This window comes from Limulus polyphemus, unplaced genomic scaffold (genome assembly GCF_000517525.1).
Source record: "Limulus polyphemus unplaced genomic scaffold, Limulus_polyphemus-2.1.2 Scaffold1296, whole genome shotgun sequence".
Classification (NCBI taxonomy): Eukaryota; Metazoa; Arthropoda; class Merostomata; order Xiphosura; family Limulidae; genus Limulus; species Limulus polyphemus.
In genome coordinates, this window is record NW_013666906.1 from 201,530 (window position 1) to 215,402 (window position 13,873).

Sequence of the window (13,873 nt, forward strand, 5' to 3'; positions counted from 1 at the left end):
GCTAACATGTAGAGAAGAGGGGAAAGGGAATGTCATTCACAAATAGTATATATAATAAAGGCTAAGTACTTATCCTTGGGCACACCTGTGTTAAGTTCAAAGATAGTTGAGATACTATTGTTAATTTTAACTTGTGCCGTTTGGCTCGACAGGAAACTTGAAATGCATCAACAGATAAGTATAGGGACATTATAACCTGACATAAATTATAGGTTGTACAGTGCTATTAGATAAATTAGAATGTTTCAGAGAAATTTTTAATGGTGATATTGCTCATGCCATTTTCACCAGAGGTTGTGTACTTGAGTGTCTTAATGGTTAATTTGGTTTCTGTGGGTGAGATTGGGCACGTGTTGTAGTTGTTTCATCGGGGCCATTTGAAGTAGTATTGGGGAAATAATTATATGTTCTTTATGTAGTTCTGCGTGTTCATTTACGTGGTTGAAATATTGATCATCAAATATTGCTTTGTGAGTTGTGCTAAATGTATTCTCATAAAACGTAGCAAGAAAATAGATTTGTCTTTGTCAGTGTATGCAAGTGCCAACAAGAGATCATCCTATATATACCATAACCCACCGAAAAGAAGACCATCAGAAACTTGATGAATGGACAGTTTTGTGTGCTGTTTTATTTGTGTAGTATGATTTTCAAGGGGCTTCCCAATCCAGGAAGTGGCTAACGTCGTAAGCCATATTTTCGGTGTTTTGAATTAAATGTTTGCTAGAGGGCCCATTATGTTAGTATCTGGAATGTTCGTGAAACTTATGAATCTAAAAGGTTTATGTGATATGCAGAATCAAGAGTGAGATATAAATGCAAGTAATTAGGGATGACTCAGTTCAGTGTCAATCAGTTATTCATTGTTAGAAGTAAGAGTTATTGAGTCTGTTCTGTTATACAGGTACTCAGAAAGTTAAATTTTTTTTGTTGTACACCTAAGCAAAGTAGTAGGTTAGGATTTCATTAGTTTCAGTGTTTCTGTGAAAAGTTTTATTGATGAAATTAGGCCTGTAAGTGAACATAGCGGTAGCAAATATTTACTGAAGAAATATATTAATTCATTATCATTATATGGAGTGAGCTTTGACATTATTTTTTACCGAAGATCAACTACCCCTTTTAGAAGGGCTTAATCTAATAGACTTCACCAAAATTTAGAATAAATAAAATGAAACTCTCAAACAAAGAATTCCTGTTCCATTAAGAAGGGTCTATTTGCAAGCTGGAGTCCTCTAGCATCAATGTAGTAAATGTAGAAACTTCAGAGATGGGGATCTCATCAGATTTAGCAGTGGTGGAGCCCTCTACCACTACCCCTTCAATGGTAGAGTACTTCACCATTGCTAAGTCTACTTGGTCCCTGGCGACCTCTGGATCAACCAACTAACACGTGCATAAGCTATTCCATGTCAGATGCATCAACAAGCAATGCATCTTCATCCATGAGCTCAGTCATCGCAAATTTCAGACTAGTACCAAAGTCCTGGGTTCAGCAACATTATTGGTTCCTTCATTAAAGATAAAATCCTGAGCATCTTGGAGGAATTCGGAAATCTCATACAATAATGAATCCATGATGCAGCAAGAGAAAAAGGCTTCAGGAACATTAGCACTGAAAAACAGTAGGAGAATCATTGGTCAGTTGAGAGAGAGACTGACCATGGATAAAACACTGAAATCCAGATTCGTATGTAAGGTTGGATGAGTTTTAATTGGCCAAAAATTCAGTCGAATGTGCAAGTTAATGGGGTTATAATATGTAGATAGGACCATGAACTATGACATCAGGCAATGACCAACAACATTTCTACAGGCGTTGCATGTACTCGTACACTATATTCCTGATAAAACATGTAGTCTCTAATTGACCAACTATTACACGAAGCTATACTGCCCTATGTTGTCCCTGATGTACAACTGTAACATACTACTTATTCTAACATGGCCTCATTTTTTATTCCTGGTTGTTACACAGACAATTCCAGTAGGAAAAAGGCTGCAAAGGGTACTACAAACTCTAGCTGACTCAAGTTAAGTGACACAAAATATTATCTTTGATCATTAGCGTTCACCAATATTTCTATTGTCTTCTCTTAGATACTTATTTTCATTTATTAGTTTTGTACTAGTTTTTGGAGTTACTTAAAAGTTTTCATCATGTGGGTGTCACTTTCCATTTTCCAATAGTGCACTTACAATCTACATTTTCATGTTTTAATACTGTATGTTTTAACGGAAAAAAATGTTAAGAAAATATTTGGTTATACTGTGTACTTATTATACATATTTTAACCTACATGTTTGAAAATATTCTACCACAGTAAAATAAAATGCTGGGTACATAAAGTATATATTTGTCATGATATCTAAACTACTGTCCGTGAATTTCGTTTACTAGTGATAATTTCATCCACTCATGAATATTTCAATTTGAGTCAATTGAAATACATTTTGCTCTGATCTTTATAAGAAATACCAAATAAAACTGTGTTGTAATAAACACAAGGTAAAACTGTCTTTTGTGACTCCCCAAGTAAAAACTGTATTTTTTTCTCAGAGAAAGTGTGGGTCTCTTTGTTACTTTTATCTTCTCTTTAAAATTTCACAACCTGCTGAATATTTGAACATCAAAATTGAAACATTCTCTTAGTTACATTAATGAAAAATGCCCTGGTGGTTTAGCAATAAGTTTAAGAGAGGTACTGTTAAAATCCGGAGACTGATTCCCCACAGTAGACAGAACAAATAACTCAATATGGCTTTAGACTAAATCAAACAAACAAAAAATTTATGACAATAACAGGTGCACTGTATTTTCTAATTACATCATTCAGGTCAGTTATCACAATTGACCTTATACTCCAAATTCTCAATGTCAAGATCAAATCCTTTGTTCCATGACCTTGTTGCTTGCTATGTTCTTTGTGTAATTGATGTGTTTATTTTATACAACACTCATGAATAACTTTATGTAATGGTCATGTACATATGTGAGACCACACTCATGTATCTATTTCTTTATATATGTTGCCAAAAATGTACCTTTCATTATACATTGCCAAATACTTTAGTAGTTTATAACAAATTGCCTCTGGTTCCTGTGTGAATTACATCAGTAACCTTCTAAGGTTATGTTTAGAAGCTATGTCTTAATAGTGGCAACACTGTCATCTAGTAGTCATCAATCTAAATTTTTTTTTTATTTCAGGCATCATGAAATAAAAAAAAAAATACGGTGGCGAAATTTTGGACAAACTAAGAATTTTGCCTATAAGTGTAATCAGCCAGGATTAATACTTGTGCATTCTTTCAGGTATATATATAGGTGAGAGTTTAACAAGTAAAGGGTGACATACTCTGTATGATTCTCATTATTTCTGTCAGTAATTTTTTAACCATATGACTATTCTAACTTATGAAGTAGATCAAGTGAAAAACAAAAAACATCACAGTGAAACAGCATCTGATAGTTCAAAAATCAAAAGAGCTACAAAACTCTTTCAACTCAGTTTTCAAATTCATAGCTATCATATTTAGTTGGGCAAACAGTTGATGTACAAGGATATCTATTCACTCCAGCTGTTTTAGCTTCTACTGACGAAGCGCTAACCATACGATGCATTGCATATGTGGTATATCACATCACCACACTGCATCTCAGAAATAAATGGTCTCAGCACCCTTTCACTTATTAGCTATATATTACATCTTACCATGCCACTTGATTGCTCATGAAGTAATAGTTGTAAAATCCGTTCAACTAGTTGTTTCTTGATAAAATAACTGTTAATCAAGTAGTTATCCTTTGATATCTGACAAGTAGCTCGTTTAGTGAAACTATGCTTCATAGCTCAGAAAGCAAGGGTTGCAAAGCCCTTTAAGCATCAGTTGCTTGTCCTAATGATTGCCCTAGCTTGTGGTAATCAAGTGTAAATCAAACAATGTAGTGCATTCATTGTACTATGAACATTGCTTGATAACTTGAAAAGTAAGGATTGCAATTCCTTTCGTTCATTGGTTGGTTGAACTATTGATTATCTTAGGTTAAGAATTTAATCAATCCCATCTATATTAATAAGAAGGTCGATGGTGGGAGCTAGACCAATTATTGGAACTATATTTCATTTCTGTCTTCATCAACTCCTCAACTACCTGATCGTGGGCATCCAGATAAGTATTTTCAGCTCTTTCTCCCTCATTTGCATAATTCGGTATGATTCAAGACATTATTCTCATCTTCCTTTGACTTATTGGTCTCATCCTTTGTATCAAAAGAAATGGAAGAGGTCTGCCATTATTGGGCCAAGTTGGCATAAACTCATAAGGTTAATGTGAAAACTTGAGAAGTCATACACTATGGTGAGCCAAACGTCTACTGCTGCATTGGTGGACCTTATTTTATGGTTTCTGTAGGTAAGAGGATCCAACTTCTAAGGAAATGTTGTATATATATATATATATACACTTATATATTATTTTTTCAGTTAGATATTACCATTTTGGTGTTTTGTTTTGTAAATACTTGTACTATAAGTTAGGTCCAATTTCATCTTTATCTAACTGCATTTTGAAACACTGTACAAACTTAACAGTTCATGTTCTTAAAGGGTTTCTTCTTTCTTTGTGTTGTATTTTTGATTTGTTGAGAAGGGTTTTTGTCGCTTTCATTTTGTGCTTGTTTTATATTTTCGGTGTTTAATTTTTAAATTGGCAGGCCAAAAGGTTTGCTTTTATGTCAGTAACTTTTAAGGGCTATATTGGATTTGTATTTTAAATTGATTTTTAAGGTGAAAATTATTACACTGTATATAGTTCTGATTTTGTGTTTTATTTTTTAATCTTTTGTTTTGTGTAAAGTTATGTCTCGTGTTTAATTTATAAGTGTTTTGCAGGGGTGAGAATAAGTTACAGTGATTTCTTGACTCATATGTGAGATTTGTTAATCAGTTTTAAGGTTAGGGATGACCTGAAGGTAAAGATAAGAGGCAAGGTATGGTATGCTGGTATACTACACATCTTCTACCCACTTATTGAATATATTTTTTTTAATTGTACATATTATGTATGCAATCTTAATACAGAATACCAGTCAACGGAGCTGCTAATTTCCTCTTGCCCTAGTTACTTACCAAACTTGGCCATTCAATTAGAGTATCGCATATACTTTCTTGATGGAAATATTTCTGTAATTGAAGCATATTATATCAAAATTGACAGTGATCTTTTCCCCTGATAGGTTAAGTTATAACTCGAGGTTACAACCACCATTATTTTGTGGTGAGATTAATCATCAGTTGTGTGGGTAGTGCCTTTATCCTTTATCGTTATTTGTTGCTGAATAATAATAAAAAAGAATTTGCATAAAGATAGAATCTGTTACAACTCTAGTGTCAGAGGTAGGATTAGTTTGGTAAAAATATTGTAACGTATCTGCTCGTTTGATAATTTCCTTAATTTCCTGTATAAATTCTTTCCGAGGAACTTCAGCGATACAAGTCCTTTCTTAATTAAAACTAGTTTATTCTTTGTCGATACAACTTTGTAATACACAGAATTTCCACAGTCACATTAAACTTAACAACCTTTATAACACATGCTATAAATCACAGTGATTCACACACTATACTTACGGTGCCAACTGTTCGCTTGACTCAATTATCTATATTTTCAATCTATCTGCATATCTATCTATCTATGCAAGCTATCTCTTCGATCACTGGCTTTATTTTCCGGGCTTATATACTAAAAAAGAGGGCGCCTGGCAAACACTCGGATATTCGCGGAGTTGCTCGATAAGTCCTGATCCTTCTAGAAACTCCAGCGCGCATGCTCCTAGCGTCGCGTGACTTCCGCTGTCGTAACAATATAATAGAATCAAGATCAACGTTAAGATGGTGACATATGTTTGGAAATTAAATCAAAAATGTGCAGAAAATGGCACAACAGTGAAAAGAAATACAAACATAAAGAAACAGGAATATAATCTAGAAAAAAGAGACAAAATTAAAAGTCTTACAATGGATCCGTGTTGGCAATTACATCATTTGCTCATGGAATGTCAAGACATCTTCTCCAGTGGACTTCATGGCTTAGGCCAAACATGTAAAAATATCACAAGGTTGATACTGGAAATGAAACCCCAATATTTCAGTTAGCCAGACGACTTCCACTTGCAAAACAGGCTGAGACTTTCAAAGAAGTAGAAGCTAAGAGGAATAAGGAGCGATAGAACCGAGTACTAATCCTTGGGCATCAATTATTGCATTTATGAAGAAGATAGATGCATTCACAAGGTTCTGTATGGACTATCAGGAAAATTAATGGAGTTACAAGAAAGGATACCTACCTACTGCCAATGATTATCTTTCTTTTGGACGTTCTATCTAGATAGAAATAGTTTTCAACATTGAATATTAATAGTGAGTATTGGCAAGCACCAGTCTACTAAACAAGTAAAGAGAGAAGATAGCCTTTATTGCAGGAAATGAACTGTGACAATTTATTGTGTTACCATTTAGATTATGCAATGCTCTTACTTCATTTCAATGATTAATGGAGTGTGTTCCGTCTAGAATACTCTGGAATGTTATACTTATGTACTTGGAAAATATAATCACACATGGGAAGTCTTTTAATAATACTTATGATGGGATAAGGAAAGCTCTGGGTTGGTTAAGGAAAGGGAATCTTAAGCTGAATCCCAAGAAGGGTTAATTATTCCATCAACAGGTGGGTTTCCTGGGGTACATAGTCAGCAGAGAAGAAGAGTCTATGGATCCATCAAAGATTGATTAGGTCTAAAATTGGCCAACAGCAAAGAACATGTATGAAATAAGAGGATTCCTTGGACAGTGCTCTTTCTATCATCATTTTGAAAAATCTTTCACTGACATAGCTTGTCTTCTTGAACTACTTCACGAACTACTTGAACAACAAAATAAGTTTTGTTAGACTAATGATTGTGAATAAGCATTCAACAGACTGAAGAAGGAATTAACCACTACTCCTGTATTGACATGCCAAACTTTGGAAGATCCACTCCTTTTAGGTACAGATGCAAGTTATTTTGCAGTGGGAGAGTTTTGTCACAATTAGAACATAGAAAAAGAACGCCTGATTTCCTACTATACCAAATCAATGAATGCTACAGAAAAGAGGTATTGTACAGCTTGAAAGAAGCTACTAAGTGTTGTTCAAGCTCTGAGTTACTTCCATCATTATCTATATGGATAAAAGTTTCTGCTCTAGACATGTTATGCAGCATTGAAGTGGCTGGTAAATATTTGCTACCCAGAAGGCCAAATAGTACGATACTTTCAGAAATCTTGAGGAGTATAATTTTAACATTGTGCAATGCCCTGAATGGAACCATGGAGATGCTAATGCATTAACCAAAAAACCATGTGTTCATGAAGAGTGTAAATACTACAAGAAGAGAGAAGAGCAGAATAGCAAAGATGACTAACCTAAAGTAAAGTACAGTAAAGTGTAGTCCAGGATGTGGCACCCACAAGCAATGATGAGGAACAACAGATGTGATCCAATAGTAATCTGAAACCAATTATTTAGTTTAATTTAATTACAACCAGTTATTTAGTGGCTCAAGAATAGTGTATAAAGATATGGCAAACATCTGCTTTGTACAGCCCCAAAACAAAGATGTATTGGGCATAGTATGATTCCTCATTCTTACAAGAGAACTTGTTATGTTGGAAATAGATAGATACCAGTGTACAAAAATATTTATTTCAGTTGGTACTTCTATAATCTCTATTTTCTGAAGCACTCTATGATCTCTACAATCTTTCAATAGCTGGACACTTGGGTGTTAAGAAGCCATTGGGGCATGTAAAAAATCACCTCTATTGGGTTGGGTGCAGGGGCTCTTTGGAAAATTAGTGCAAAATGTGAACTTTTCTTGTGTGAAAAGACCCATGAAAGAAACAGTATTGTTAGCTACAGCAGTGTTGCACTGGAGGCAGCAGGAGTATTATAGACTATTTCACCAAATGGATGGAAGTGTGTGTTGTTCCTAACCAGAAATCAGAAACTCCAACAAGGAAATTTGCAAAAAAAATTTGTCTCCAAATTTAGTTTGCCTGTAGATCTTCACTCAGATCAGGGATGGAACTTTGAATCAGGCTTGTTTGCAGAAATGTGTCAGATCCTTGGAATTTAAAAAGACCAGGACAATAGCCCTTCATTCATCTTTTGATAGCATGGTGGAGAAATACAATCCTACAATATTAAGTCAATTAGTCACATATGTGGATGAACATCAGAAAGTGTAGGATCAAAATCTTTCAATGTTACTGATAAGTTAGCATACAGCATTACATGAAACTACTAATAACACTCCATCATTGCTGGTGTTTAGTAGAGAAGTTAAAATGCTATTGGAACTTACGTATTTTTGTTTGGAGAATAGTCATTCAGAAGAGTCTTATATAGAATATGTAGATAGATTGAGGAACACCATTGATGGTACACATCACTTTACCCAAGAAAAGACTTAAAGTAACTAATGATAAAATGAAAAGCTGTAATAATGTTAACGATGATAAGATTGGATTTCATTGAAGTGACATGGTATGGCTGTGCAATACCCACCATGAGAAAGGACAAACTCCAAAGTAAAGAAACAGGTGCTTGGAGGGGACCATGTTCCGAAAATTATCAATGATGTGGTTTATAGAAACAAGAAGAATAGGAGAGCAAAGCTAAAGATCACCAACTGTGATAATTTCTAGAAGTATGTTGGTGAAAGGTTGACAAACTGGCGAACTTTAGAGGAGAACTTTGCAACAGAAAGTTAATATGTTCAGAAACCCAGAGCTCTTGTCAATACTACTTCCAAAAGATCATCAATGATGGAGCTGTAAGTGGGTTGACTTGACCACCTACCCAAAACAAACTCCCCTAGTAACAGGAAAGTTAGTGACAATAAGGGGCAAGACACCATCCTATCTGTGAAACATGGGTCTTGGAATGAAAAAAAAATACACCAAAAAGACTTGTTCAATAGGCAGTTGAGTGTAGTGTTTTATTTTACTTATTTATTGTATTAGGGTTGTTCAAGGCACTTCACAATCCGGTAAGGGAGCAGTGTTATAAAGTATATTTTTAATGTTGTAATTTGTTGTTTGCTAGAGAGTATTGCGGGTCATAACGTTAAGATTGGAAAGTTTCATAAGATCGGTCTGGAACACCTAGAATGTTCTAAAACATTTGGTGTCAAGTTTTCTAGTAAATTTGGGTGTATATTATAAATGCGAGATAGTACTGAAGATGCAGAGTTGTTTCAAGATAGCAGAATCGTTTCTTACCAGTAGAGCGAATCAATCCGAGTATTCTCTTTTCATTTTAGCGTGAAGTAAATTTATTCTTTAAGTTAATACAATGCAAATGCGATTAGTGTCAATTTTGAACGTAGACTACAACTATATCTAATGAAGGTAAGTTGTAAAATGTTAAAAAAAAAGAAATAAACTTATGTGTTATGGTTTACGTCAGCGGTTCCCAACCTTTTCACCACCAAGGACCCCATGTTTTTGAAAAATTCCATCTACCCAACAAACTGTTTTTCTCACTAATAATTAACTTGTTTTTCCATTTTCCCTATCAAATAAAAGACATATATAACTGAATGTGCAATTAAAAGAACAGCAGAATTAAAAACTTACTTGTATAATGAGATGGTATTATCTTCGCGGACCCCCAGGAGTCAGAGGACCACAGGTTGGGAATCACTGGTTTACGTGAATTGGACTTTGAATTATTTTCAACAGGAATTAAAAACAATTTCTAACGAAGAACAACATTACAACAACATTAACTCGTTACTCATTAACTACTCACTCGTATTTATGTAGTACTCACTTTTTACTGACTACACGAATTTTCCACCAAACATCTAAATTAAAATATTGAAAATATAGCATACGTCAGACGCTAGAGGGCGCATTGCCAGCTCGTGGCAAGGTAAAGACTAAATAAGCAAAGTCTTATCTTGCAAATATAACGGTGTTGTGATAAGAATTTGAGTTGGATGGTATTTTGGTTCTAACTTCTACTAATAATGATGTAACGTTATAGAGGGAACGAAAACATCACATATGTGTGTCGTGTTGAAAAGTGAGTTCAAACAAACCTAAGAATATTTCAGTTTGTTGTAACTCAAGTATTATAAAAAATATACATATGTTATATAAATATATAACGGGATGGATAGCTTTAATCTTTTACTTTTAGCATTTTTCTGTTTACTTTTTTAAATATAATTTTCTGTCAGTACAATTATACTTTTTTTTATATAGACGTACGATTTTAGATATTTGTACTAATGGTAATAGTAGTACTAGTATGTAGTGCCATGGACATTTACTGATTTAGACATTCTAATTAGTGACTGTGTTGCAGTTATTTTGTCTTTATAATGCATCAGCATACTTAACCAATTTCCAGTGAATTATTGTCCAATTAGTAGAGATTATTTCTTGATTTAAAATGTTTTAGTAAAAAAACTTCAGTTGTTAATAACAATATAGTTACTGAATAGTAGAAGTGATTAGCAGAAAACTGATTATTTAAGAATCATCCCCTAAAAGTTGATAATACTGTGATAATAATTTTTCTTCCTCTTTAATTTTTGTTACTTTGTAACATATAATTGCAGTTGCTAATAAGTTAGAGGGATTTATTTAGGCCATACATTTTCAGTTTTATTTTGAGCACAATAAGTATGGGCACTTGGTAAGAGTGTCTTGTGACATAGTACATACATGTTGCTTCACACAAAAAATATAAAATATCAGTCTTTAAGGATAATGATAATACATTGCACCAATGACAGTAAAGTAGTGAGGTTAAAAATAAGTATGATTAGTTCCAACTTGTCACCCTTTTGACAGTGTATATTTAGCCAAGTGTTGGTTCTACAAGGTCACTTAGTGTTCCAGGACAAGTGTATTTGTAACAGTCACGTGGACTCTTGGCTCACTATAATTGATTTAAGACTGATTGTAGGTCTTTGAAGATTGAATGTTATTGATGGGCCAAATGAACTGTGATTCTGAATTGGAAATCCTTATCATTATACATTTCACTTATTGTGAAGTTTTAAATTTTTTTATTTGTGTATACTTTATTGAACACAAGTTTGACATTTTTTCTTGCTAAAAGAACAATATAACATGACAGGAGTAATATTTCAACTCTTTATTTGCAGTACTGGCTCATATAGGTGTTTCTTTCTTAGAGGATTATATTGTTTTAAAATTCCTAAATGTAAAGTTTAGATTTTTTTAAATTCGGTTTTTGCATCATCTAGAGATGTAAAAATTGACTGTGATGTAAAGACTCAGTCCTGAAATATTCATGGAACTGACTTTCACCTCTATATACACTGTCTTAATGTAAATGGAAAATAGCAACAATTCCAACCTAGAGCTCTGAGGCACAACTTTTGTAATGTTTGTCCAGTTAGATTATTATTAATAGCTTTTTTGCTTTTCTCTCCCTTCAAACTTTCAATCTATTTAATTAAGTTTACCCCTACTCCATCTTAATGTTTTTCACCTTTTGGTACATTATCAAAAGGTTTTTAGAAATTCAAATAAACCTAATTTACTAATTTACCCTCATCTATATAAGAATCACCATCATTAAAAAACAAAAAGTTAATGCACCGTATGCTAGTGAGGCAGGATGATCATGCAAAATATTTATCGGAATCTAAAACTTTTCCAATCACTGATTTGAGACTAACTGGACTAAAGTTCCAAGGAAAAGCTTATCTTGCATATAAAAAAATTGGAATAATATTAGCCACCTTCTAATCTGCTGTCACCCTCCCTCTGTCCAATGACCTACCAGATCTAGTTCATTACCTGTTATACAAATCTAGGGTAAATAATGTCAGGAACTTTATTTTTAAACTCTTAATGTTTTTTTTTTATTATCAAGTTTTGGACTTGCGTTTGTACTGTACACTACCAAAACATTTCTTCTGTAACCTTTGTTTTTTTATCAAGTTTTGGACTAACATCTGTACTGTACACTACCAAAACATTTTTCCTGTAATGTTTTTCTATCAAGTTTTGGACTAACATCTGTACTGTACACTACCAAAACATTTTTCCTGTAATTGTTTTTCTATCAAGTTTTGGACTAACATCTGTACTATACACTACCAAAACATTTTTCCTGTAATTGTTTTTCTATCAAGTTTTGGACTAACATCTGGACTGTACACTACCAAAACATTTCTTCTGTATAAGTTTGCAGGATCAAGAATCAAGCCAATAACCTCACTGGTTAAAAACAATGAGAAAACATCACTTCAAAGCACAGCAATTTGAAAGTCATCCAAAAATGTTCTATCCCAGTCATATTAAGGTATAGGGCAGACATGTTTTTGCTGCCCCCACCTCCACGTGATCACTCCAGAAATGAATCCTTTGTATTAGTTGCATCACTAATCATGTGATCAGTCACATGATCACTCAGCATTCTTTATTGGTGTCTTGATCTGGTGTGGTGGGTTGCAATGCTCTCTCATAACAAGTTTAAATAAGAACATAATTCATTAAATTTTTGTTGTCGCTTTGGTTCAGTGTTTCTTAAATTTGCCACCCTAGGCAGCTGCTTATGCTTAAATGTGGCTCTGACCCCAATCCTTCCCTCTAATAATATTTTAATGCAAAGTAATAGATTTATTCTAAGAACTTTTCATATTTGTCCATAAAATAAACAACCTTGTTTAATGTGGGTAAATTTGTTGTTCAGGCTTATTTTTTTAATGTACTTGTTTACCATGTATTGATAATTGCTTGTAATAGCTTTTATTAAATTTTATCACTTTATGACAGATCATAAGGGCCCATTTGTATATGACATTGAAAATGCAGTCAAATTTTTATGGGACAACAAGTGCAAATTCCATTGTTTCTCTGGTTTAGGTTGGATTTGTACTTTTGATTGAATTGTGTACACTTAGCTCAGGGTATGGTGGTTGGTGTCTGTGAATATCTTTCTTTGCAAATTTAATTTAATTTTTCTTTATAATAAAACTAGTCAAAAACAAGGGAACATTTAGTCCTATGAGTTGTCATGCCCACCCACCCTTTTTTTTCAGGAAATCATAAATTCCTCTCTTACATTAAGTGAGAAGAAATTTATAGACAATGATAGGTCGGAGAATTGGATTATGTTTGAGAATTGTGGGCTTGATTGTGACTTTCGAGAAGCTTGGAAAGATATAATACTGTACACTTGCAGAGCTCGTTTAAGAGTACTTTAGAGATAGCACTGGGAAATTTGTGCGATAAGAGGTGGAAAGTAGGAGGTTAGGAACAAATTAAGAAAAGAAATGGATAGAGATAGATTGAAGGCTATCTAGAGAGAGGGTGAGGAGGAGAGTGGTAGGTTTATAAGGGTACATGATAGTAAAAATGTTGGGCTTTAGAAGCAGGTGGAGATTCAAGTGTTTAATAGATTGGAACCTTTGGCTTCTTGCAGTGAGGAAGGACATGATCAAGAGGTGTACATATTGAAAGACTCATTAATATACTGAAAGTTATTTGTGGTGGGTAACATAAAAAAGAGCAGGACTAAAGTTTGCTTGCCAGGTGGTAAAATAGAGGATAGCATATTGGCATTTAGTTTCTGATACCAAGGCCTTCAGGGCCAATGAACATTGGAAGTTGTAAACCAGAAGAGCTGCTTAAAAAGTATAAAGAACTTCTTCAGGGTATTAAGGATAAAATAGACATGGCTTTTTTTGGAGTGTTCCCTGGAACTGGATGTGATTCAGGGTATTAAGGATAAAATAGACATGGCTTTTTTTGGAGTGTTCCCTGGAACTGGATGT

At 33.9% G+C, this 13,873-nt stretch overlaps 1 protein-coding gene across 1 annotated transcript in view; it reads left to right on the forward strand.

Moving 5' to 3' along the window:
* Nucleotides 1-9,968: 9,968 nt before the first annotated feature.
* Nucleotides 9,969-13,873, forward strand: part of LOC106462996 (signal peptide peptidase-like 3) — a 38,964-nt gene continuing 35,059 nt past the window's right edge. The window contains exon 1 of the mRNA XM_013922963.2: nt 9,969-10,137. The gene's annotated coding sequence lies outside the window, so the exon portion shown is untranslated. The remainder of the gene's footprint in view (nt 10,138-13,873) is intronic.